The following is a 25,174-nucleotide window of genomic DNA, read 5'->3' as shown; positions in this document are numbered from 1 at the left end:
TGGGCCCTCAGATCACACTATAAGGACTGAGGGCCCTACTTAAAACATTGTGATTCGCTCAGTTGACTTTCACAAAAACTAATTCCAACTTTCACAATTCCTTTGGAGTGTTCTGTTCATTACATCACCCCGGTCGGGTCATGATGGAAAATGATCTTTTTCTGATTGGCCCGGGTCTTGGATATTTATTTATATATGTATTTATTATAAAATATAGTATCGTTGAGTTAGTATCTCATAACACAAGTCTCGAACTTACTTTGGGACTAGCTCAATCTGTGTGATTTGTCCCAATATATTTATTTATTTATTAATTCCCAAGCATATTTTCATAGAATTTCAAGAAGGGGGCCTTCAGACCACACGCATATATATGTATTGTATATATACATATATTATGCGTGTGGTTAACGTTTCAGTAACATTTCAGCTATCATTCTACAAATTGTGGAAGCATTTAGCAACTGGTTCCAATTGCAATTAGCATGAGGTGTCGGCGAATTAACAGTATCCCTTTGAGGCTGTGAAATGACAAAGTTGAGGATTGTGGCAAAATTGCAGAGTACGTTTCAAATGGTTTCAATCTATTCAGCTAACACTAACCACTGGTCATGCTGCGTTTGCACATGATAAACTATTCTTATTATACTGTCACTAGCACTAATAAATAACACTAACTCGAGCCCGACAAACTATCTGGAATCACATGAGCGTGCTTTATCAAAGATAATACCAGATCATATTCAGTCAGAAATATTTTAATTGTTCTAAAACATTTGTTACATAATTATAGCCGGCCAAAAATACTTCTAAAGATTGCAGTAACACAAAATTTATTAAAGAATACATATGATAGAATTATAAATATATTTTGATTTTATTTAATATTTATGTATTACAAAATTAAATTAATTTGAAAATTAGTAATATAAAAATTTTTGTATTTCTTCTTTTTAAGTAGTTTTTGGAATAAATAATCATAAAATATGTATAAAAATTTTTTCAGCAACCAAGATAAATATAATATTATTTTTTTTTCAAGAGCTAGTGACATCTTATCTTGTGACTCCAATATCTCAACCCCAATCTTAGTTATAGATAATTTCAATTTAATAAATTCACTTAAATTATGAAATTATTTTAACCAATAGACTTTGATCGCATCCAATAGACACTCCAAACCGCGTTAGTGAATTAAAATTATTGCATAAATTCTGACGTCTCCAACTTTCGAACTGGGTCGCCGTTTAATTACTTACAGTCAGCAACATTTCAGCAATTACTACGCCAATTTAGTTGCACTTGCAGTTAGCAACTTTGTCTGAACGAGGCACGGGCCATCGAGGAGCGTTCAAACGGCTGTAATTGCTTGCCTATTGTACGATTTGACGGCTGAATTCTATTACTATTACCTCAGTCCGGTCAAATAGTTATTTTTATTGTCAGTAGAAAATTTATTGTCACATTCCCACGGACTTTTATACGAGTTTTAGAGTTTGTATGCAGTTTTATGTTTTTCATTTCGATTATTTTATTGCGAGTTAATGTCGCGTCAGTTTATTGTGTATTTTCACATTGAAATGCGTTTGTGTAACAGTTATGGGCGATTGTACAGTTTTATAACGAGAAGTGATGTGTCAGGGGAATGTGCATATTGTAGGATTCACAAATGACTTTGAAACTTTTGCGTTGCTTATTGGGTAAAACGACTTAATAAATAATATTAGCTGAACCGGCGGTAGTCAAGTGGTTATGACCGTTCGTCTGAGACCGAAAGGTCCTAGGTTCGAATACTACTTGTGCCATGAGTTTTGAATTCAAATCTGACTCATTAGTTTTCATACCTGCTTCCGGTGAAAGAAAGTGCACACTGGTTGACAGTTTAAATACACTGTGCGTTTACTTGCCACTAGACGCGGTAGGTCCTCGTAAAAGTCATGTCAGATGCCTTTAGGCGACTTGAATAAAAGCTGACACCAGTGTTAGCAATTCTTCCTTATCCTTAAAATGTACCATTAGTAACACTGCTATAAGCTGATTAATAAATAAACGGTTTTTTTTTTAATTTTGAAATACGAGTTTAAAGAAATTAAAAAATATATACTTTGGCATACAAGGCGGAAAAAAGGTCAACATCCGAATTGATAGCTCCCTTTCGCACGTATGAAAATATATAGCCGTCCCATACGACCAAGGGACTTGTGAGCGTGACAGCAATATATTTGTGTAGGTATACGACATAGAAAAATTATCTTAGGTTATTTACGTTTTCGACCCAAAAATATAGGACAAATTAAAACTGTATATCCGTTGCGTAGTTTCAAAGATCTAAGCTAACATAGGGACAGCGGGATGCGACTTTTTTTTAAAGTATAAAACACACAATTACAAGGTCAATAATATTTACAATTAAGAGTTTATACAGACAAACGAAATTGGATATTCTATTATACCAACATTTCGTAGATTACACTCAGCCGTATGTCAAACTATATCACATTTCCTGCAGTTTAGTAATGCATTGGCTAGATTAATGAATGTGCTGTTGGCTGCACTTTAAAATCAATACCTAGTGCACAACTCCTTCAATAACTCGAGAAGACCCTTAAAAGTTAACAAACATGTGAAGAGGTATCCGTTACTCAATACAATATGAACCCATACGAATTCTTTTCCCACACTCATAAAATATTTAGTGAACAAAACTAGAACTTTCTTTGATTTGAAGTATGTATCTATACAATCCATATTTTCATACTAATATTCTAAATGCAAAAAGGTTTATATTGTATGCCTGTCTGTCTGTTCCGCTTTCACTTCTAATTAATTCTGATGTAATTTGGTATGCGTGTAGATAAAGACCACCTTTCAAACTTGTGCTACTTTTTACAAATTTCAACCCACAAATGATGGTACGGGGGTTCAAAGATTGTATGAAAATCATATCTGTTCCCCTATCACAGAGAATTTCAATCAGTCAAATGTTATTTTACAGGCAGCTATAATATATAAATAAATAATAATAAATAAATTTAACAAATCACACAGATTGAGTTAGCCCCAAAGTAAGTTCGAGACTTGTGTTATGGGATACTAACTTAACGATTGATTGGCCCGGGTCTTGGATATTTATCTATATATGTATTTGTTATATAATATTACTATAGTAAGTAGTATTAGTAATATATAATATTATATATTACTATAATATATAACAAATACATATATAGATAAACATCCAAGACCCGGGCCAATCAGAAAAAGATCATTTTCAATCATGACCCGATCGGGGATCGAACCCGGGACCTTTCGGTTCAGAGGCAACCACTTAAGCACTTTACCACTGCGCCACCGAGGTCGTCATATATAACTTAAAATTAATAATTCTTTATAATATAACATCGGAGTAAAAAATTTAGGAAGTCTGTTATATTGATGATATAAGTGAGATTTATATTAATAATATTTTTTATAATCTTCTTGAATAATAATGTAAGAAGCGACACATTTATCCTATCTGCAATTTGCTGTACAAGATTGTATATCAGAAGTTTCACTGCGATGCATCATTCAATTATAAACTTTATTCTATGCATAGTATGCCTCTGAATGTTAGAATATTACCTAAATATGTTGTATGTATTGATTTGTATATGTATGTACTAGCAGCACCCCGGGCCTTCGCTCCCGTGGGAATTTCGTGATAAAAAATACCCTATGAGTTATTCCAGATTATATTCTACCCGTGTACCAATTTTCATAACAATCGGTCAAGTAGATTTTGCGTGAAAGAGTAACAAACATGTCTACATATATCCTCACAAACTTTCGCATTTGTAATAATTAGTAGAATATGATTCCTGAGGAAGTATACAGATTTTTATTTTTATAGCTGAGAGAAGCCGGTACTATTTCACGTAGCACAATGAGGATTCGAACCTGGGACCTGTCGGTTAACAAGCGGGCTTTCTTAACCATTACGCCACTACTGCTTCACTTCCACGAAATTCGATTCGATTTCGATTTCCACGAAAACTTTAGATAAATAATGGATTCGGCTTTCGTATTGTTAAATTTTATGCTGAGTTAAAAATAATATTCGTTGCGTAAATTTTGTTGAAATTTCTTTATTATTCAGCTACATTTATAAATTAGTTTTAACACACTAATTAAATAAATTAACAAAGGATGGACATAAATCATGAAGGATTATATAGAATCATATCTATACTATTTTATACAGTAACCTCAAACATACAAACTCATAAACGCTTACGCATTTGTGAGTTTATGTTTGAGGCGGGTAATCTCCGAAACTACCGAATCGATTCCAAAATTGTTTTCACTATTAGAAAGGTACATTATCCAAGATTGTTATAGGCTATATTTTATCTCAAAATTCCCACGGGAGCGAAGCCCCGGGCAACATCTAGTAGAATACATAAATGGGTATAATAACTCAAGAAGAATAAGAAGATTAAATAGAAAATGGCAAAATCATTTTTAGGATTTTTTTTTAATTTCAAGAGATTGAAGCACAGGTCGCGTCTATATTAATAAATAAATAAAACCTATGAAAATGTCATAATTTTACGACTATCGAGCAAAGACAGGTTGAATTGAGGTTGTAAAATTTTTATTACCCACCGTAGAATCTGTTATAGGGTATTAAGAGACAGTCAAGTATTTTATTACTTCAAAATTGAATTTAAAATAACATTATCTTTTGATGTCCCTCATTCCGGAAAGCTTCTCAATCATTTTAAGCAACTTCGGTCAGACGGTCAGTCTGACGTCTGTCTGAAGTTGGTTAAAATGATATTTAAACATAAACAAGTGTTGCACAATGATAAATAAAAGTCATGTATATATTAATATACATGACTTAATAATATATATAAGTAAGTAAGAATAAGTCATGTATATTAATATATACATGACTTTTAATCATTATTGTGCAATACTTGTTTAAAAAACATGTTTAAATATAATTTTAACCAACTTCAGACAGACGTATATATTAATATACATCTATTACTATACATCTATACGTATATATTAATATACATCTATTACGTATATATTAATATACATATAATACTTTTAATCATTATTGTGCAATACTTGTTTAAAAAACATGTTTAAATATAATTTTAACCAACTTCAGACAGACGTATATATTAATATACATCTATTACTATATATCTATACGTATATATTAATATACATCTATTACGTATATATTAATATACATATAATACTTTTAATCATTATTGTGCCATTTGGCATTCGTCGCATTTTTTAAGTGTAAACTTCTTTAGCGGCGTTGTGCACTTTTTGTGATGGGTAAAAAATGTTTAACTCGCGTCAGGACACGTGAGCCTGATCGAAAATTCGTAAGATGTCAAAAATGCACAACGTTAATATTCAAGGTTTTCACTTGTGCCGGCACTGCCGGAGTGCAACACGGTTTTTTTTAGAATATTTTTCTGTCTGTCTTTCTTTCTATTTATTTGCGCATCACGCAAAATCTACTGGATGGAATCGGATGTTGTTATCACAAATGTATAAGGGATAGTCTATCTTAAATTCTCCTATAGGTTTCATAGCGATACGTTGCTTAAAACCATAATAAGTTAAAAGCGGACACACGATATAAACACGAGCGATGCCGCGGGCAAATGCAATAGGAAAACCGTTCAAATGAGATCAAATATGAATGAGAGAATCGACATATGTCGTTAAGTGCATAAGTAATTTTTTGCAATGAAGTTTTTAAATAAATAAATAAATTGATAGAATAAAAAATATCAACAACGTAAGATAGACGATTTAGTTACAAACTATAATCAGTATTATTCACTTCAGTATTGCTACTGCGGTATATCATATTGCAAAACTCTTTATATGATGGTGGTCCCTAGGGGCGCGCGTCACCAGAAACGACATCAAATATGGCATTGATCAATTCTGATTTATAGTGTGGATAACGTAAATACTGATGTGAACATTGTTTATTTTACCGGTTAAAGATAGAAATGTGGTTCCGTACTAGCATACGACATAATGTGATTAATAATAGAATATAATTCCCATGGAGCGGTAACGTTACGTTACGTAAAATCACAAGGGAGTCTTTAACTTTTTAGGATTTTTTTTACGCTGATTCCGGGCTACGGGACGTCACAGCCACAGAGAATGAATGTAAGATAGAAAGGGAGAATGTAAAAATACTCTACAAGCATTGCGTACAAAGTATACCCCATGCAAACAGATGGATATTAGTATAAGTGACGAATCTGTATGTTTATTGCTTTTAAGTTCCCTAACAGATAAACCGCTTCCAGTCTACCTCTTTTGTTTTATTGAAAAATACTAGTATGTGTTTAAGTCTCACTGCTGGGCAAAATAAATAAATAAATAAATATATTAGGACAAATCACACAGATTGAGTTAGCCCCAAAGTAAGTTCGAGACTTGTGTTATGAGATACCATCCAAGACCTCCCCTAACTTCCTCCACGCATGGGACTTATAAAACTAACAAAAAACTAGTATGTGGTAGTCGTAAAAGTCATGTCAAATGCCTTTAGGCAACTAGAATAAAAGCCATACCATACCATACTATGAACCAGTGTTAGCAATAACACACTCCATATGAAATAAGCCACGATTTGAGAGAATCTGCTCTGTCGTTTGAAGATCATCCTAATAAATATAATATATGCGAAAGTAAGTTATGTTAGTTAATGTATAAATCTAGTTTTAAGTCCGGAGAAGGACATAGGATACCTTTCTATCCGGAAAAATTAACGCTCCCGTGTGAAATTCCGCTGACGTATATTAATTGTTTTTTTTTTGTTAGATAAGTAGTAGGTGCCTTATAATTACAGCAACAAGAGATTCTCCTCAAATCGCAAATTAAAATTCTTTTCGGCTATATTTTATTTTGATTTATATCGGAACAAGTTGTCCCTGTTTGTGGGACGGGCGAGGAATAATAATGAAGTGTCAGAAAACTGTGACCAAGTTTTAATTTCATTATATTCCCGACAAGTTCGCCCTTAACTTCCTGAAGGAATTATTGAATGAAGAAAATTATGTTGCTTGTTTTAAAATAATATCTATTTTTATCTCTAGTAAACTTTCGCGCTTTGAACACATGACTACATAAATTATATTAACGGAACTTAGCATAAACTTTATTTAATGTTGTTGACGTTTCAACGACCAGTCGCCGTGGTAGCAGCCAGACGTCAGAGCCAATTGACTGGCTATCTTACTGATGTGCATGTTGTTTTAAAATATTCTCTCTCTTGTTCAAGCCATTGTTGTAGTCGGTACTATTGTTGCTTATCAGCTGCCTAGGCTGACGCCCTTAGTCGCCTCGTACGACATCCACGGGAAGATATGGAGTGGTCCTATTTTAGGGCGGAACCACATGCCATAAACTTGTGTTTATAGCATAGCTTCTTACCGCTGAAGTGATAGGAAAATCAAACAAAAATATCTATTTTAACTTCTGAAAACGGATTGCTGGCAGCCATCATACATTTAAAGTGACAATTTCGTATTTGATTTACTTAAATTTCTAGAAGATGTTACGACAAATTTGTACGAAAAATGTACGACGAATTTGACCTACATTTTTATACAATAAAAAATGTAGGTCAAATTCGTCGTACATTTTTTTATTTTATAAAAATATAGGTCAAATTCGTCGTAACATCTTCTAGAAATTTAAGTAAATCAGATAGTAAATTTTTAATACATAATCAATGTATTGTATACCATCACCATATACACTATGATGTATATAATGTAAAGCAAACAAGCACTGAATAACTTTTGTTTCAACACAGTAATTGCTTGCCACACACACAACACGCAAAGTCTGTAACATAACAAATAAATACGAACTTGAAAACCCCTCCAGTCATATACTAGCGCACTATTATGTCAATATTTATTTTCCCCCTTTCGGTAAAGCTGAGGTTTTGATTACAGCGACAGCGTTTTCATCTAATAGCGGGTCAATGGTTGCTGCTACTTTTTACTTGTATATTTAACTAGCGGCCGGTGCCGGCTTCGCTCTGATAAAATCATAATAAATTATACACCAATATCTTCCTCAGGAAACACGCAGTCTTTTGGTGAAAACTGAATGAAAATCCGTGCTGTAGTTTTTGAATTTATCGTGAACAGACACACAGACAGAGAGATGCGGCAGAGGACTTTGTTTTTTATCATGTAAGGATAGTTTTTAAAAAATGAGTGGGGTTTTGAACTATCTTTTATCTTTTTCTGTTTGTTCCCAAGGTTTGACTGGCAGAAAATCCATTACGGACTTAAGTCCATTTACTGTTAACTTTTATATTGTTCAGTCTTTTGTTATTCACGTAAATTATTATTTAATTAAAGGCACACAAGTTATACTCGCCATAGTAGACTTTTATAATAAACTTGAATAACCGAAACTTGCAAAATGTCAGTACTTTCACTTTACCTAAAATCACCAATATAGCGATAAAAGGTCGCTTATTAATTACGCCATCATTAAGACCTCTGCTTGTAATGCAATAAACACTACAATTGCTTGCGTGGAGTCGCATAAATAGAGATATAAACATGATACCACCCAGAATGTGTTGGGAAAGATATTTTCTTTTGTGAGAGACGATAAGAGAACGCCTTAAATGTCCTTTTGTCACCATTCAGTTGATATTTGTCATGGCTCCTGACGTGTGACAGAAAAAAAGACAAAGACTCGAGTTTTACTTTAGATATTTCCGTCTTAGAATGGAGTAATAAAAATTTCTTGTAAAAATATTTGATATCTCAATTAGTTTTTATTTTATGTTTACTCTTCTAATGTTTACACTATTTGTGTATGTAATATTCGTGGTCACACATACGTCTGTAGGCTACTAGCGGCGCCCTTCGCTCCCGTGGGAATTTCAGGATAAAAAATACCCTATGTGTTACTCCACGTAATTTTCTACCCGAATTCAAATCATTTATTCAGAAATTAGACCTTCACAGGCACTTTTTCTCGTCAATCTTTATATTTATAGTTATTTCTCACAAGCTACAAACTACTGGCATTTCGGAACGACCACTGCTGAGAAGAAATGCCGAAAGAAACTTATTTGAACAGTGTTGGTCCCTACCATGCCAGATCGGCTTACCATTATTGTTTCTTACAATGTTTTTTTTTCTTTCTAATAATATATAAAAGTACATAATGTACATAGTCAAAAGGTATATCAAAACAGGTTATGATTGTGATCCGAGTGCTGATTATAATATATATATATATCGATGTGAAACACAATTAACTTACATGAAAATATATGAGAAACGAGATGACCAGTTCCCTCTGGCAGCACCCGTTCACGAATTGACGCATGGGACACAGCCATCGCGTAGCTCAACCATAATAGAGGGAACCTCACGACCCGGCCCCGTGTACCATATTTCATAACAATCGGTTTCAAAACAAACATACATACATACATACTCACAAACTTTCGTATTTATTATATTAGTAGGATGTATCTGGCTCGCCGGAGCGCCTATAGGGCATCCGCACCCTGGCGACGTATGCGCTTGAGACAAACTACAAGATTTTGTGTGTATATCCTCCATTTATTTTAAGCCGCCTGTGTTGTTCCACTGCTGGGCAAAGGCCTCCCATCTGCTTCGCCATCCATCCCTGTCCATTACCTAACTCATCCAGTTTTTATCCATCGCATCTATATCGTCTGAGGTTGAATTTAACAAGCGTTTGAACGCGGCTTAATTAGTGAACGAATTTTGTTTTGAATAGGGAATCATTTTTTTTTAATTAAAGATTTATAAAATTAATATTGTAGGTACCAGTACTTTACTTATTTATAAAATATAATAATTTTAAATTGATTTCTGTGTATGGTACAATTTAGTAAACACTAATGAGAGCCCGCGGCGGAGTTCAAAACGCACGTGAATTCACCCCCAACCATCGTGTTCTGTCATATCCTCTATACTAAAGTGAAATAAAATAATAAAATAAAATCCATTTAACAATTTATTAGGAAAACAATTTGCTTTTTGTTAATTGTGTTTACTAAAAGGTTTTCCAAACCGAATAAAATATTATTTATTATTGTATTTTTTCAACTGAAAACAGCTAAAGCGATTTCCAATTTGTTTGATTAATTTCCTCGGAAATATATATATACTCTGTTGAAACAAATAGAATATATCAATTTAAATTGGGAATTCTGAAAAATCGACTTGCTAAAAATACTGGCCGGAAAATTTGACAAAAACCTTTTGTAACCGGTTGCTATATATGAATCGTAGAAACATATCATTCCATCAATCATTTGTACGAATGCACAGTTGTGAGTGGCATGCTTTAAGTGCTGCCAGGTAACGAATTGTATGAAATTGGCGCAACGGTACATTGGTACCTTGGCAACGGTAAAAATGGGACGCGCTGATGTGAAATAAATTATTTGGCAGCGCTTCCGGGAGGCGTATAAGCAAAATATTACTACAGCAGTTTTCACCCGTTATTAAATTTGTCAATAAACTTCGTAGAAACCCTTTTTTGAAAATTATAATTGAATAAAAGAAATCTGTAATCGAGAGGGAATTTAACTCGCATCTTCCATAGTCCTATCATAGTCTATCTTTCTATAGTCCGAATTATTTTAATTCGCAAAATTAACTTTTAAATGTAAGCTTCGTAATTTATTTTACTTGTGTATCAATGTGAAAGATTTACAGTTATAATTCCAAAAATAAAGAGTATTATTTGAATCGACTGTATACCTATATAGAAGAGCGCGCATTGGTGGACGCGTACTTAATAGTTACATCTTGCATTATTGAAGAATAGTGAAAAGTCAGAGAAAATATGCCGCTCCCGCCCGGTCCTGGCAAAAGGGGTTAACCCAAGAAATGCTGGCTTGATGTCGTCAAAGATGATATTGGGACTTACCATGGGATTCGTGCGAAGTGGAGACGCTAAATGTCTAAAGAAGCAACCAGGAGTACGCTCAAATGAGAGAGAGAGTCTAACGACTTTCTTGAACAATGTTTAGTCGAATCAAAACTTCATCATTAGATTTTGCTTTTACGCTTCCGAAAGAAATGCTCCATTTTGTTCAAGCTGGCAAGTAAATATTATAGTAATATTTCAAAAGCATTTAAAATTATGAAACTGCTATTTTTCAGTCGATCTCAAATAAATTATGTCGCTTTGCTTTCTGTTTGATGTAAAAGTGATTCTTGCTTTCTGTTTGATGTAAAAGTGATTTTTTTGTATCTTCTTTTGATTTACTATTAAAGGTGTCTAAAGTAAACATTTACAGTAGGGTTGCACTTTCAACTTTGACGTTAACTTTAACGTACGCATAAAAATGCGAATTACGCTATTTTGTCCAAACTTCACCAGCGCGCCAGTTAAAATCAACGTCAAATTTGACGTTGCAACTCACCCTTAATTCATCATCCTACCATTTTTTGATGTCACGTTCTTATATCAAATAAATAATTATTTGGCAAATTTTATTTTCTCCTTCTGAGCAGATTATGTAGGATATAAAATGTTTAAATTTTAACATATTTTTCACCCTTAGTTATTGTGTGAATGCACGAATAACGTGTTAATACATATTTAATTTCTAATCATTACCTTTGGACTCAAAAGTACTCAAAAATACACACCCACACATATAATATCTAGAAATTATATACACATAATATATAATATTAATTAATACTAGATTAGACTGTTCCTATATGGCCCTCTGTAGGAGCTTGCATTTCCCGTGCAGGGAATTTATTTACTAAAATTCGTATATAGGCAGCAGATGTACTAACTATATATATATATATATATATACTTATGAGTCTCTCTATATATGACTAATGGTTACTTGAAATAAAAATATAATTTGATTTCATATTTCAATATAAATCTGTTTGAAAACAGAAACCAGTGTAATCGCTATTCATTCGAAAACCGGACGCTATGAAAAAGCGAAATATCTTCCCACCGCAGCGGGATTGGCCGCAAATCCATCTGACCTCAGTTTTACAAACACCAATGCATGGCACATCGAGAGTATAGAAACAAATTCATTTATATCGCCTATGTTATAGCTAACACTGTTCTCAGATTTTATTCAAGTCGCACACTTACATACTAATGAACTAAACTGTCCACTAATGTGTAACCTACACATCCTCACCATATTTTTCTATACCGAAAGCAAATGGTGGTCGAGTAATACTATTATTATAATCATGCAGGGGTTCCATTATGGTCGCACGTCGAATCTACTATACTACTATACAGAAATAAATCGATTACGTTCTTATTAGAATATAGGTGATGGTCATGTTTGCCGCATGCCACCGGAGAGATGGACCTAATTGGGCCCAAGGAAGACCGCCAAAGGCGAATATTGATGGTTTCCAGTAGGAGGCAACAGACTGCTCTCGACAGAGATTTATATAAAAATAGAGGGGGTCTTTGACATCCTTTGTTTGGGTTGGTGTGGGTCTACTTTTGTATAAAATAATTTTTCTTTTGACTTTTGGAAGTTTCCAATTTTGATCACCGAGTTAAGTACAAAATTGCCGAACAAAATTCATATTTTTTGACATTAACACACCTATGGTAATAGTTATTACTCCATAAACATGAAGGCTCAATTAGCCCGTCGGTAATTAGTAGCTTTTGAGATTAATATCTCAAATAGAATAGAGAATACTATAGAATATAAAATTTGAGGTATAACAGTGCCTGTGTAGGTCTAATATCTGGATACATGACTTGAATTAATTTGCCGCGAACGTCATCACAGCTTTGCTTCTGCACAATTCGTATTCTATACCGCAGGTTCAAATTAAAAAGTGTCAACATCAGACCGCTTTCATACGATCACGGTGTCGATTGCAACGCCAGCATTCTTTGCAAACCGGATATGTGTTGGACATGTTACTATTTCCATGTACCCGAAAAACAAAGTCCCCAGTTAATATCCGGCGGTTGGATGTAAACTTTTTTCTAGTCCAGGAAACAATTTCGAGTATTTTTGTAATCCTTTACACGAATACGAAAGCTTTTGCGAAATGTTTTTTTTTTACTACTATGTTGTCCAGATTGCTTCATCGTGGTATTTCTCATGGCTAAGGGTCATGGTCATTACGTGGATCGAAACACACACAACGACTTTATTGACTCTATTGAGTGGTTTCCCATTGCCTTCTCCGTTGCACACACAAGTTGATTATTAACCGGAATGCAGTTTCACGATGTTCCCTTCATCGAAATCAAGTGGTAATCTATGAAAAGTACTAGTACTAATCGACAATTATGTGTAAGCAAGCGTACACTTGGTTGCACCCATAGTAGCAACCGAGGAAGCAAAAAGACTCATTTAAATTTAAAATTATTTTCTATTGTGTTAACGTATTGAAAGTGTATAATTTAATGAAATTATTGTGATTTGTATAATAGAATTAAATTAAATAACATAGGAAGGAAGGAGCGGAGTCTCCTGGCACAAGCATATTTTTGCTTAAAAGGAGGCTCCAGCAACATGCACAACCATTGTAATTCGTAGATACCCAATAAACATATTTTTTTTTACAATTAGAAATCATACGTAGAATCATGATTAGGTACAACGTTTAATAACACAAAAATATTTTTGAGCAAACATAGCTTTCTTTGCGAACATGACGTCACTTCTGCTTATCATTTAGTAAGGAGCGTTTGGACGAGTCCAAAAATGTGTGATTTTATTTTTGAAATAATATATCTTTGAAAGCATTTGTCATCTATTAAAGGAATTTTCTCACTGGTGCTTCTATTAATAAATGGGCCTTCGAATAGTCATGAAAACAGAGATTTGTCAACTAGCTTCGTTGATTATTTATTTAATAAACGTCTCGTCTGCCGCCAGTATCAATACATATTCACGTCGTGCTAAAAGGACACGTCCACAACATTCACAATTTTCCAGTTTTTTCTAGTTTTTCCCAGTTTCTGCGGGATCCCAATGCATTTTGATGTCCGTCCGTACGTTTGTTTTGTTTTCGCCATTCACCGAACCGTCCAGTTTTTTTCGTTCGTTGACAATACTTTTGTGTCAATACTCGTTGTGTGAAAATATTTTATCCATGCTAATTTTGTAGACAAAAAGGATTTGTGTTTTTCTTTGTAGTGAATAAACTCAAAAAGTACAGGGCCGATTTTGAAAACAAAAAAAGGCATATAATTTAATTAATTAGACGAAACTTTCCGGCTTCTTTTTTATTATGGTTCGGGAGCGTAACCGAGACGAGCCGCAGTTATATATTAAGTTATTTAAATACTAATTTATTTTGCACACAATTTATTACTATAATGTATCTCTATCACTAAAATAATTTCAAATAACAGTCCATATGAACAAAGCTGAAAATTAGAATTTAATTTGATGAAAATATACATACATGAATCAGATTGGTACACAAACTCATGTGGCACGAGTAGGATTTTAACATGGGACCTTTCGATCCACAGGCGGGCGTCGTAACCATCACAATGCTTCAAATAACATGATACTTTTGGCATACCGTACAGTAGAACCAAAAAAACACCCGAAATAGCCAATATATATGTAAGTGCATTTTTCCAGCGCACAGTTTCACCGACAAAAGAATAGAGAGGACTAGGGTCGCTAATTTCATTTCAATCGAACCACACAAAAGGCTAGCCCGTTTTGCGTGTTCAATGGAGCAATCGGCCCCTTTGCGATGGAATACTCCTGTGTTTTTGACAAAACTGATGCTTCTTTAGAAATATATAAAAAAATATATTCAAGAAACGTTCCATTCATCAATATCACAATGCCAGAATTCCAGCGACAATTCGTTGAAATTGTAGCTGAAAATACATTAGTATTTAAACGAACTTCAGAACTGAATTTTATGGGTACATTAATGAATTAATGTTGTAAAATAAAATATTTATTTAATTTAGTGAGTTCACCACTTGCTTCCCGTGAAGGAAATCACATCGTGAGGAAACCTGCACACTGATGGTAGTGTTTATCCAACTACCTGGCACTATATTAGGTGTAAGTAGCCGTAAAAGTTATGTCAGATGCTTTTAGGCGACTTGAATAAAATCTGACACCAATGTTAGCACAGATACGAGTGTTAGCAATAACAAACTCGATATGATGATGATGAGTGTACGCGAACGAAGTGGCCGGATAAGCTAGTATAAAAAAAAACACTAGAAAAATCGTAAGAAATATTAAATCGTCGGTTTCATAATTCCTTAGCTGCGAAGGCACTCTTCAGGGGAAAATAAAGACATTACCAGAGAGGATGGCAGATATAAATAAGGACAAGTGGTTTATTTTACGCCCAGAATCCATTGCGTCTATTTTCTAACGCAGAAGACTGGATATAATGTATATGGAATATGCAATTTTGCACAAAATTATTTTCAGTATTTTCTGCAGTGCATTGTAATTAAAATCAATGCTAAAGTATGTCTCTTTCTGTCCACTTTAAATGTTACAAAGTGCTATAGTGACAAGACATACTTTATCTTAAAGTATCATTTATCTTTTTTGAATAACGAGGTAATATATTAAAAATATTTTAAATTAGATACGTGAAACTTTGGGTATTGCGACAACAAAGTTATCTAGACAATGATATCAACTAAAATATATTCTTATTTCCCGCGGCTTTCAGGGCACGGGATCACTAATTTTTCCAGGATGCAAGGTACACTATGTCCTTCTCCGCACTTCAAACCACTTCTAATATTATTCGGGATTTATTTCCAATGTATAGTATTATAATTACATATTTTTCACACATAAACCGTCATATTTCGTTGCAAATATAATTGCATTTTTGTAAGAACTTGCCTCAGAATATTCCGCTCGATGTTACTCGAATCTATCTCAATTTTACACCGTTTCGTTTCGCCTCGTTCGCAATCTTCGTCCATATTATATTGGGAGGGTTCCGCTCAGCATTGGGTTAAGCGGAGCGGCTAAAACTTCTTTAAACCCTATCTTTGAATACTGAATTGAAATTCGACGATACGAGATTTTATGGACGATATTCTTTTTTTTGCTGAAAACAGATTGCGAAATCTTTGATGAAATTTTCCATATTGTGATTTAAAAGCTGTTGGATATATCATTATGATTACATAGTATACAAGTTTATTTGTTAGATAAATTAAAACCCCCTAATTAAGACTTTCAATATTCATTTCGCTACAACTTTTGAACGTCTGAACCGATTTTGATCAAACATATCTTAGAATCACTGCATAAAAATTAGCTATCAAATAAAAGAAACCGCAACCAAATCGGTTCACCCGTTGATGAGCTACGGTGACACGTACACAGACAGATAGACACACTTAGCGATCAAACTTATAACACCCCTCTTTTTGCGTCGGGGTTAAAACCAAAATAGCTTTCCGCTGTCTATCTGGCCCTATGTATGTTTAAATCTTTAAAACTACGCAACGGATTTTAATGCGAGTTTTCTTTTTAAACAGATAGAGTGATTCAAAACGAGAGTTTCAGCCGGGGAGTAGTATATAATTTGATCTGCTTATAATGTAAACAGAACTTGATTGTGACAAAACATTTTTCCATACGAAATTCCCGTTAACAAAATTTATTTTGAGTTCGCTTGTTATCAAAATGCAAAAGGCGTCAAATCTAATTGTGTAAGATCAAAAGGGTGAATTACAATAACAACAAAAATGACTGAGTATTCGTTATATTGTATAATAAATAAGGGGAAGATTGGCGTTTGTTTTGACTAGATTATATATATATTATATTTTTTTTTAAGTTAATATATATATATATATATATATATATATATATATATATATATATATATATATATATATATATAAATTATATTTTTAAATTAAATAAGAGAAATAAGTATATATATATATATATATATTTGTGTAGATTACTTTCAAAAATTATCATAAATATAAAACTTATATAACAGAACTAAAAAAAATTAAAAAATCTTTATTTTTCTCTACAATCTCGGTTCAGTGGCAAAAACTTTACCACTGCTCCACCGAGGTGGTCAATAACAAATCGTTGTATATTCAAGACGCTATTTAGCTATAAGCCGCATACTAGAGCCACCATAACGTCATCAGTGAATTTCTTATTGAAAATAAATGGTATACTCGTACATAAAAACGGCCCTAATTTGAGTCTAGTGTTAGATAAAAATGGCTGTAATTTGAACAGTCGAATATTACGATCATTATCTTTCAGTTCAGAAACTAGAAATATAAATTAGCAAAATAGTGATTTCTTGGTTATACTTTGGCTATACTGAAAATAATATTTTGAGAATCTAATATTTTACGAATTAATATGGGTGGATTGCATTATGAAATATAACGCTAAAATTAAACTGCACGTCGTCCTCTTATGAATGGTGTACTTTGCGTTTTTAGCATGTTAAAGTTAACGTCAAAAATTGACTGGTGCAACTGCACCTAAGCAAATGTATCTTTATAAAATTACACTTTGAAATATATAGTTACAATCAACTTATGTTTAAGTCAAGAAAAATGATATTACGAGTGACTTTAAAAATATATATTTCTTGTAGGAAGCTAAAGCTGTTCAAAGCTAAAAACAACCACTCGCTCTAGAGATCATGAATACAAAATAAAAGATTAGGTGTAGTAACATTTGTCTAACTTAACCATATTTATTATTGTGAATTAAATCTAAGTGAAAGTAACATTATATTATGTTAGTTAAATATATAGCATTATACATGCCCTGATCGTAAGCCCTTTTTGACTTCTTTTTATTGCTCAAAAACTATAAATAAATATCCTGCGGGTCGTTGCTAAGTAGAAGCATACCCAGAAGGCTGGCAGTATTGGCACATTATAGGACAATGCTTGCTATGTGTACGAAGAATTCACCAGCCCTCTGTTTTTGAGTAGAAATCTAATCAAGGTCGAGGTATCGTGCCTCGACCAGATTTCTGTTCAAAAAACTAAAAAGTTTACGGGCAAAATTTCCCCATTTTATCCCATCCTCTAATACGACTTCTGGGACTCTAGGATATGTAGTGGTCCAGTTTTAGGGCGGAGACCACACGCCAAACTTTTCTATTCAGTTAATTTTCTAGTAATCGAGAAAAGACAAATTTAAAACTAAAGATTACAGTCCATTTATATCGAATGTATCTTTAAATAGCGGCCCGTCCCGGCTTTGCTCGGATAAAAACATAATAAATTATAAACCTAAACCTTCCTCAGGAATCACACTATGTATTCGTAAAATACGCATGAAAATCCGTCAGTTTTTGAGTTTATCGCAAACAGACAGACAGACGCGGCAGCGGACTTTGTTTTATAATATGTAAAGATTTATCTACAACCATCCAGTATTTAACAGGCTCTGTCTACTCTATAAGAGATGGAGACACAATTCTCTCTTATATCGTTTTCATGTACCTAGATTAACAAATTTAATACTTTTTGGAATAATATAGTCCACTTTATGTGTTCTTTATTATTCTGAATGCTAGAAATAGAAATATCTAAGTGTTTTTCGAAAATCACGTTTGGAAATGTACAAAATTAATTAATTTAAAAGTTTTCGAGAAATTGGACTGGAGCTTAATTGAATAAAAAAGAGCACTTTCCATTTAAAATTAAATTGAAAACATTTCTATTGTGAACAACTCAGTAATTTTGATAAATATACATATTTTTTGTTATATGATATTTCGAAATATAAGTACATTCAATTTGCTGCGTCACTAAAAACACTTAATATTACATCTATATAAAAGTCATTCATTTATTGTAAATTTCTTTTCAAAATTTACTCGCTCCATTGAGCTCCCCTACAATCTTAAATTGATGCAAATTGGACTACGGAACCCTAGCAAGCCATAACCTTACTTTATATGTGTACGGAATTTTCGTAATGTGTTTTTTGACATTTTTATTGGATTAAACGGATCTCTAGAGCGAGTGGTTCTTTTTAGCTTTGAACAACTTCAGCTTCCTACAAGAAATATATATTTTTAAAGTCACTCGTAATATTATTTTTCTTGACTTAAACATAACGCATGTATTGATTGTAACTATATATTTCAAAATGTAATTTTATAAAGATACATTTGCTTAGGTGCGGTTGCACCAGTCAATTTTTGACGTTAACTTTAACCTGCGAAAAACGCAAAGTACACCATTCATACGACGACGACGTGCAGTTTAATTTTAGCGTTATATTTCTTAATGCAATCCACCCATATTAATTCGTAAAATATTAGATTCTCAAAATAGTATTTTCAGTATAGCCAAAGTATAACCAAGAAATCACTATTTTGCTAATTTATATTTCTAGTTTCTGAACTGAAAGATAATGATCGTAATATTCGACTGTTCAAATTACAGCCATTTTTATCTAACACTAGACTCAAATTAGGGCCGTTTTTATGTACGAGTATACCATTTTTTTTTTTCAAGAAGAAATTCACTGATAACGTTATGGTGGCTCTAGTATGCGGCTTATAGCTAAATAGCGTCTTGAATATACAACGATTTGTTATTGACCACCTCGGTGGAGCAATGGTAAAGTTCTTGCCACTGAATCGAGAGGTCCCGGGTTCGATCCCCGGTCGCGTCATGATGGAAAATGATGTTTCTCTGATTGGCCCGGGTCTTGGATGTTTATATATATGTATCTGTTATAAAATATAGTATCATTGAGTTAGTTCCCATAACACAAGTCTCGAACTTAATTTGGGACTAGCTCAATCTGTATGATTTGTCCTAATATATTAACTTCTAAAATGTCTTTGTGAAAATAGGCCAGATTGTCTCTAATCAAATGAATACAGTACATCCTCACATGTGAAGGCATCTGGGAGACAGCGGCTGATTAAGCTTGTACAATCGTTGACAACAGTGATTAATGACAACGTGTCGTGTGAAGAAGGACGTGTTAATTAGATTCACGCATAGAGATTTCTGCGCGTGACTGTACTAGAAGAGAATTAATTGTTTGTCTTCGCCTAATTTGATATTGTAACACGTGATTTTCAATTAGTAGTTATTTATGTTTTTAAGTTTATTTAATGAATGAAAATGATTTCATTACGATTTACAGAAGAAACTATTATATATTTTTCTGTATGCAAAATTCATCGTAATATTAGTTTTGTTAAAATATAGTCTGAAATATATATATAATAAAATCAAATCTCAGAAACATGTACGCACAAATACTCATACTAATTAGTTGTATCATAAAGAAATTATATTTAAAAATAAAAATAGCCTGCGAAAGACAAATGCCCTTCGTGGAATAGGCTAGGTGCTATTCAACTAGTTGCTCAACATGGAATGAACACGTCAAATCTTCAAATATTTAAATGAATTCGCTATTTATTTTACTTAAAACTATTTCATTTTTTTAAATTTACTTATGTATTTTATTTGTTTTTCCGGAAACTACCCTATTGGCTACATCTAATTTACACAGAACATTAACCCCAATGAATCAACTAGCTTATTGAGCGGGAAAAACAATTTCGTAACAGGGATCCATCACGAAAAATTGCCAGAAATACGGACAAACAAATTAATCTTCGCATTGCTTATAGAATATTCCGTCGACTAAACCCCCATATTTTGATCCCGTCGGACCAGTGAAAAAATGCAATATTTTTTCTTTCTTTTATTTCTTCTATCGATATTACTCGAAAAAATGGTAACAAACAGCAAATACTGTCATTTTTGTAGATTTGTCGATCGTGTAAATTTATTTATTAACGTAAAACAAAGTAAATATTTAATTTATCCTTTATTATATAGTTATAAAAAATCCAATTTATTTAATTATGAAAATAAAATCTTAATTTCTGTCATAAAAAAAAATATATTAAAATAAGTGAAACGAGAAAATTGTTTAACACTTCGTGGATAACTTCAACTTCGAGCGATTCACAAATATTTTTCTAGAATCTGACTTTACAATTCCTGATGATTATGAATTTTTTAGAGCCGTAAAAAAAACCATACCAATTCGGACTGGTAAGCTTTTTTTTTAAGTATTTCAATAGGTCAACTGGACCCACGGGATCAGTTGACGGAATACTCCGCATCGCTTGTAGTCCTCGCTAATCCGGCTCACTAAAGAAGAAAAATGCGTTCAATAAAATAACAAACGACACTTTTATTACACTTTCAGTACAAAAGTGTGCAGTTAAGAGAGTATAATAGCCAGTTATGTCTTTAGCGAGTTGCTAGATGGCGCTGGCTTAGCGGTTCACACGCTGTGGTTTGTTTATAAGTGCGCATCGATGTATTACTATCCGCAGGTATTTAGGTCCATCAGAACTATTCCCAATTCGATCAAAAGTCACAAGAAGTGAATCGTAGTTTTGGACTGAGATAATATGTAGGTAATTCATTATATCGAGTGTTTTATTGCTAACACCGGTGTCAGATTTAATTTAAAAGTCGCGTATTTGTATCTGGCATGACTTTTACGACTATCGCCATCTAGTAGCAGGTAGTCGCACATACACTAAATGTGGATAAATAAGTGTAGATCAAACGTGGGTGTGTGATGAGATCATTACGAGTGGACCAAATAGGTAAGCAAATATAAATAATATACATATATTAGAACAAATAACACAGATTGAGCTAGCCCCAAAGTAAGTTCGAGACTTGTATATAGATAAACATCCAAGACTCGGGCTAATCAGAAAAAGACCATTTTCTATCATGACCCGACCGGGGATCGAACCCGGGACCTCTCGGTTTAGAGATAAGCACTTTACCACTGCGTCACCGAGGTCGTCAAATCATTGAGACTAGTGTACTAATGAAAAAGGCGAATCTATTATTCCAGAAACATACAGATCTATCTGTATGTTACCTTGGTACCTTGATCAAACTGACAATATTTTCTTAATGGACCAAAAGAGAAAGTAGGTTAATCATCCCCGAAGGTATTTTCAGTGTAGAACAACAAAATACGAGTATATTTGTGTGGTATACCTGCGAGATTACGTGCCCCGTCCTCGCACGTAATTGTACATCACAGCCACATGACTGATGCTCCAACGTCTGTGCGTCTCGCCGTCTCGTAAACAACTGAGCGCTTGCTCGCAGCGCTATGACTTATATCACAGTAGTGGAGGGGAAGTGAAATATAGGCATACACCACAATTAGTATAGTAAATTACCTTGAATTATTGAAGTAAATGTTGATAGGAAAAATACCAATTAGCTACGTATATGCTTGTATATTTCAATCTAAATTTAACCTGGTTACAATATCACGTATGTTGTTGACAGCACATGATATATCGATACGTTGATGATTCACAATATAATCCAAATTCAATTATCATAAAGTGATAAGCGATGTGTTTCATAGTAAAAATGTAACCTTTTAACGAAATTAATTGTCATCCAAAAAAAAGGAAATGGACAAAGTATCATGGAATTATGAAACCCTCATTATATTCCCAAAGGGCGGCAATTGAAACCATTCGACCTTTTTTCATCTTGACAGGGCCTCGGCACACGACGCGTTGACGTCACTTTCGCAAAATGTCATCGTGATAAACGTCTCACAATGTCATTTTCGCAGAATGTTATGAATATGGATTTTTTTTTTCATTTAATACCTACTGTTACATATCGCTACAGAATCATGTAATTACGTAATTTATAACAATACAACCAAAATTCATAGCAAGTTAAACGAATTAGTGCCTTCAAATCTTTACGAATCTCTTCAAAAAATACCAATTGACCAATAAGTCCATCAAACTTAATAAAAAAAAAAAAAACAAAAATTTATATTCATTTTTCACCAAAGAAAAAGTGAGGATAATGTAAAAAAAAATAGTTTAAAAAGACAAGAAAAATAAAAAAGAAATATTGTTTCTCCGTAAATTAGGTATATTTTACTAGTGTGGCATTCGAAAGTGAAAAAAAGATTACGATGTCATTTTGCGAAAGTTCGTCTTGCGTCACGGCCATTGACAGTCGTGTCCCGCTAATTCATTTCATCCATCGTTTTTCGTATATTTGAGGGGAATTAAAAATACCGATTCCCTTTTCTTCCGTGGTTATTTGATTGGAATTTCGCCATTGTACACTTCTTTCTGTTCTATCAAATGTTTTTGTGAACTCAAATAACCTGGTTTTGAAATTGGTTGACAGATATTGGTATTCTATATATCAAACTAAAATGTACCTTTTCTTTTCTTTCAAATTCCTACCTTTTCTTTCAAATGACTACAGATTTTTTATTGGGGTCCAGAAGCGAAAACATTTACAATTGAGATTTCAGCACGCCTCCGTGAGGTAAGGGCGATCCAAGGGCGAGCAGTGCAGTGGGATAATGCTGCCAGCCTTCTTGGAACCCTTCCTCGCGGCGACGTGCCTCTTTTTTACTTATAATTTTAGCCAATTGTTAAATGATTATTTTAGTTTAGTTTAAGTCATACTTTTGTGCAATAAGAAGTCGATTGTGATTTTTTTTTTTTTACCACAGTATACATAAATTAAATTTTTATTAAATTAAATTAAATATTAAATATATTAGGACAAATCACACAGATTGAGCTAGCCCCAAAGTAAGTTCGAGACTTGTGTTTTGGGATACTAACTCAACGATACTATATTTTATAACAAATACATATATAGATAAACATCCAAGACCCGGGCCAATCAGAAAAAGATCATTTTCCATCATGACCCGACCGGGGATCGAACCCGGGACCTCTCGGTTCAGTGGCTAGAACCTTACCACTGCGCCACCGAGGTCGTCAAATTACATTAAGCTAAACATAAATTACATTAAGCTGCTACTTGTAAATATACTATCGTCAAATATATTTTAGTGTTGTAATTTTTTTGTTCTCCTTCTTTTATTAAACTTATTTAAACCCTTAATACAATTTAAGAAAAATAAAAATAAAACATCTAAGAATGAAATAATAATTTGAAAATGTTATTGTAGCATTTAGACAACAATAACATTTTCTTGGTGTAACAGCAAAAAAACTGAGATTAGCAAGCATAAAAAGAAGTACAATAACATATTAAACATCAAACTCAGTTATGTTATAACTAAATAAAACATCCCGAAAACAATGTTTCCTTTGGTAATAAAATCCTTAGGTACATTTAACAGGAAAAATCGGCTTAACAAGGTATATCTGTTATTGTTATTATATTGCCAGTAGCCTTTGAATTCCTTTGTTTAAGATTCCATCCGTAATAATAAAAACACACAAAAATATATGAACGAGTAGGCATTTGGATATTATCATATTTTTGGTAAAATCTTTATTGGAGGGAAATATTTGTACAAGTTTTTGTTAAAACAAACCAAACAAAGCTAAATGGTGGTTAGATTCATAAATAGAATTTCTCGTACTGTGCTGACTGTATGTTATTATAAATACATAATTACATAGCAATATAACTTCTGTTATTACATAGCATATACCTTATATATAAAAGAACAAGCGTTGTTTACTAATCAACGCCCAGCCTAAACCATAGAAGCTAAAAAAGCTAAATTTAGGCAGTACCTTTAGGTTATTACATAGTGCTCAGATAAGAAAGGAATTATCAAAATTCGACCCCCAAAGCGGTAAAAATTGGGGGTAAACTTTGTATGAAAAATAACGAAATTCATTATTGATTTACTTGAAAATTGGCATTGTTTCAGGATTTTCACGTTGTTAGTGTTGATTGTTCGAATCCTGAACTTATTTTGCAATAAATCTGTTTATCTATATAGGGTGATTCCTGAGAAAGCTTTATTATGGTTTTACTGCACACGCTTGTACACGAGCGAAACCGGGACTGGCTGCTAGCTATGCTATATGTATTTATAAATAAGTTAGTTATAAATACATTATATCATACAAATTGTAGGTAGTAGCTCCGCCCGTGGCAGCATTTATGTTTGAATTCGGGTCAATAACTATTTTTAAGTATTTTAAATTTCATCAGATTTTCTTTAATTTCCGTATTTTATTTTTGTATTTTATTATGTGCAATAAGGTTAATACAAACAAATTAGTAGTACTTTTGTATT

The 25,174-nt window shown here is 33.1% G+C and overlaps 1 protein-coding gene across 4 annotated transcripts in view; it reads right to left on the bottom strand.

The window, feature by feature from the left end:
- LOC128674064 (connectin-like) overlaps positions 1-25,174 on the bottom strand; it is a 235,357-nt gene that overhangs the window by 80,370 nt on the left and 129,813 nt on the right. Inside the window, exon 1 of one of the 4 annotated variants that reach the window (XM_064436283.1) lies at positions 22,108-22,215. The exons of the other annotated variants lie outside the window; for them this stretch is intronic. The gene's annotated coding sequence lies outside the window, so the exon portion shown is untranslated. Of the gene's footprint in view, positions 1-22,107; positions 22,216-25,174 lie in introns of those variants that run through there. 4 annotated transcript variants of the gene reach the window in all.

Source organism: Plodia interpunctella, chromosome 12 (assembly GCF_027563975.2).
Source record: "Plodia interpunctella isolate USDA-ARS_2022_Savannah chromosome 12, ilPloInte3.2, whole genome shotgun sequence".
NCBI lineage: Eukaryota > Metazoa > Arthropoda > Insecta > Lepidoptera > Pyralidae > Plodia > Plodia interpunctella.
The sequence above is the reverse complement of the archived record's forward strand: the minus strand, read 5'-3'. Positions and strand labels throughout refer to the sequence as shown.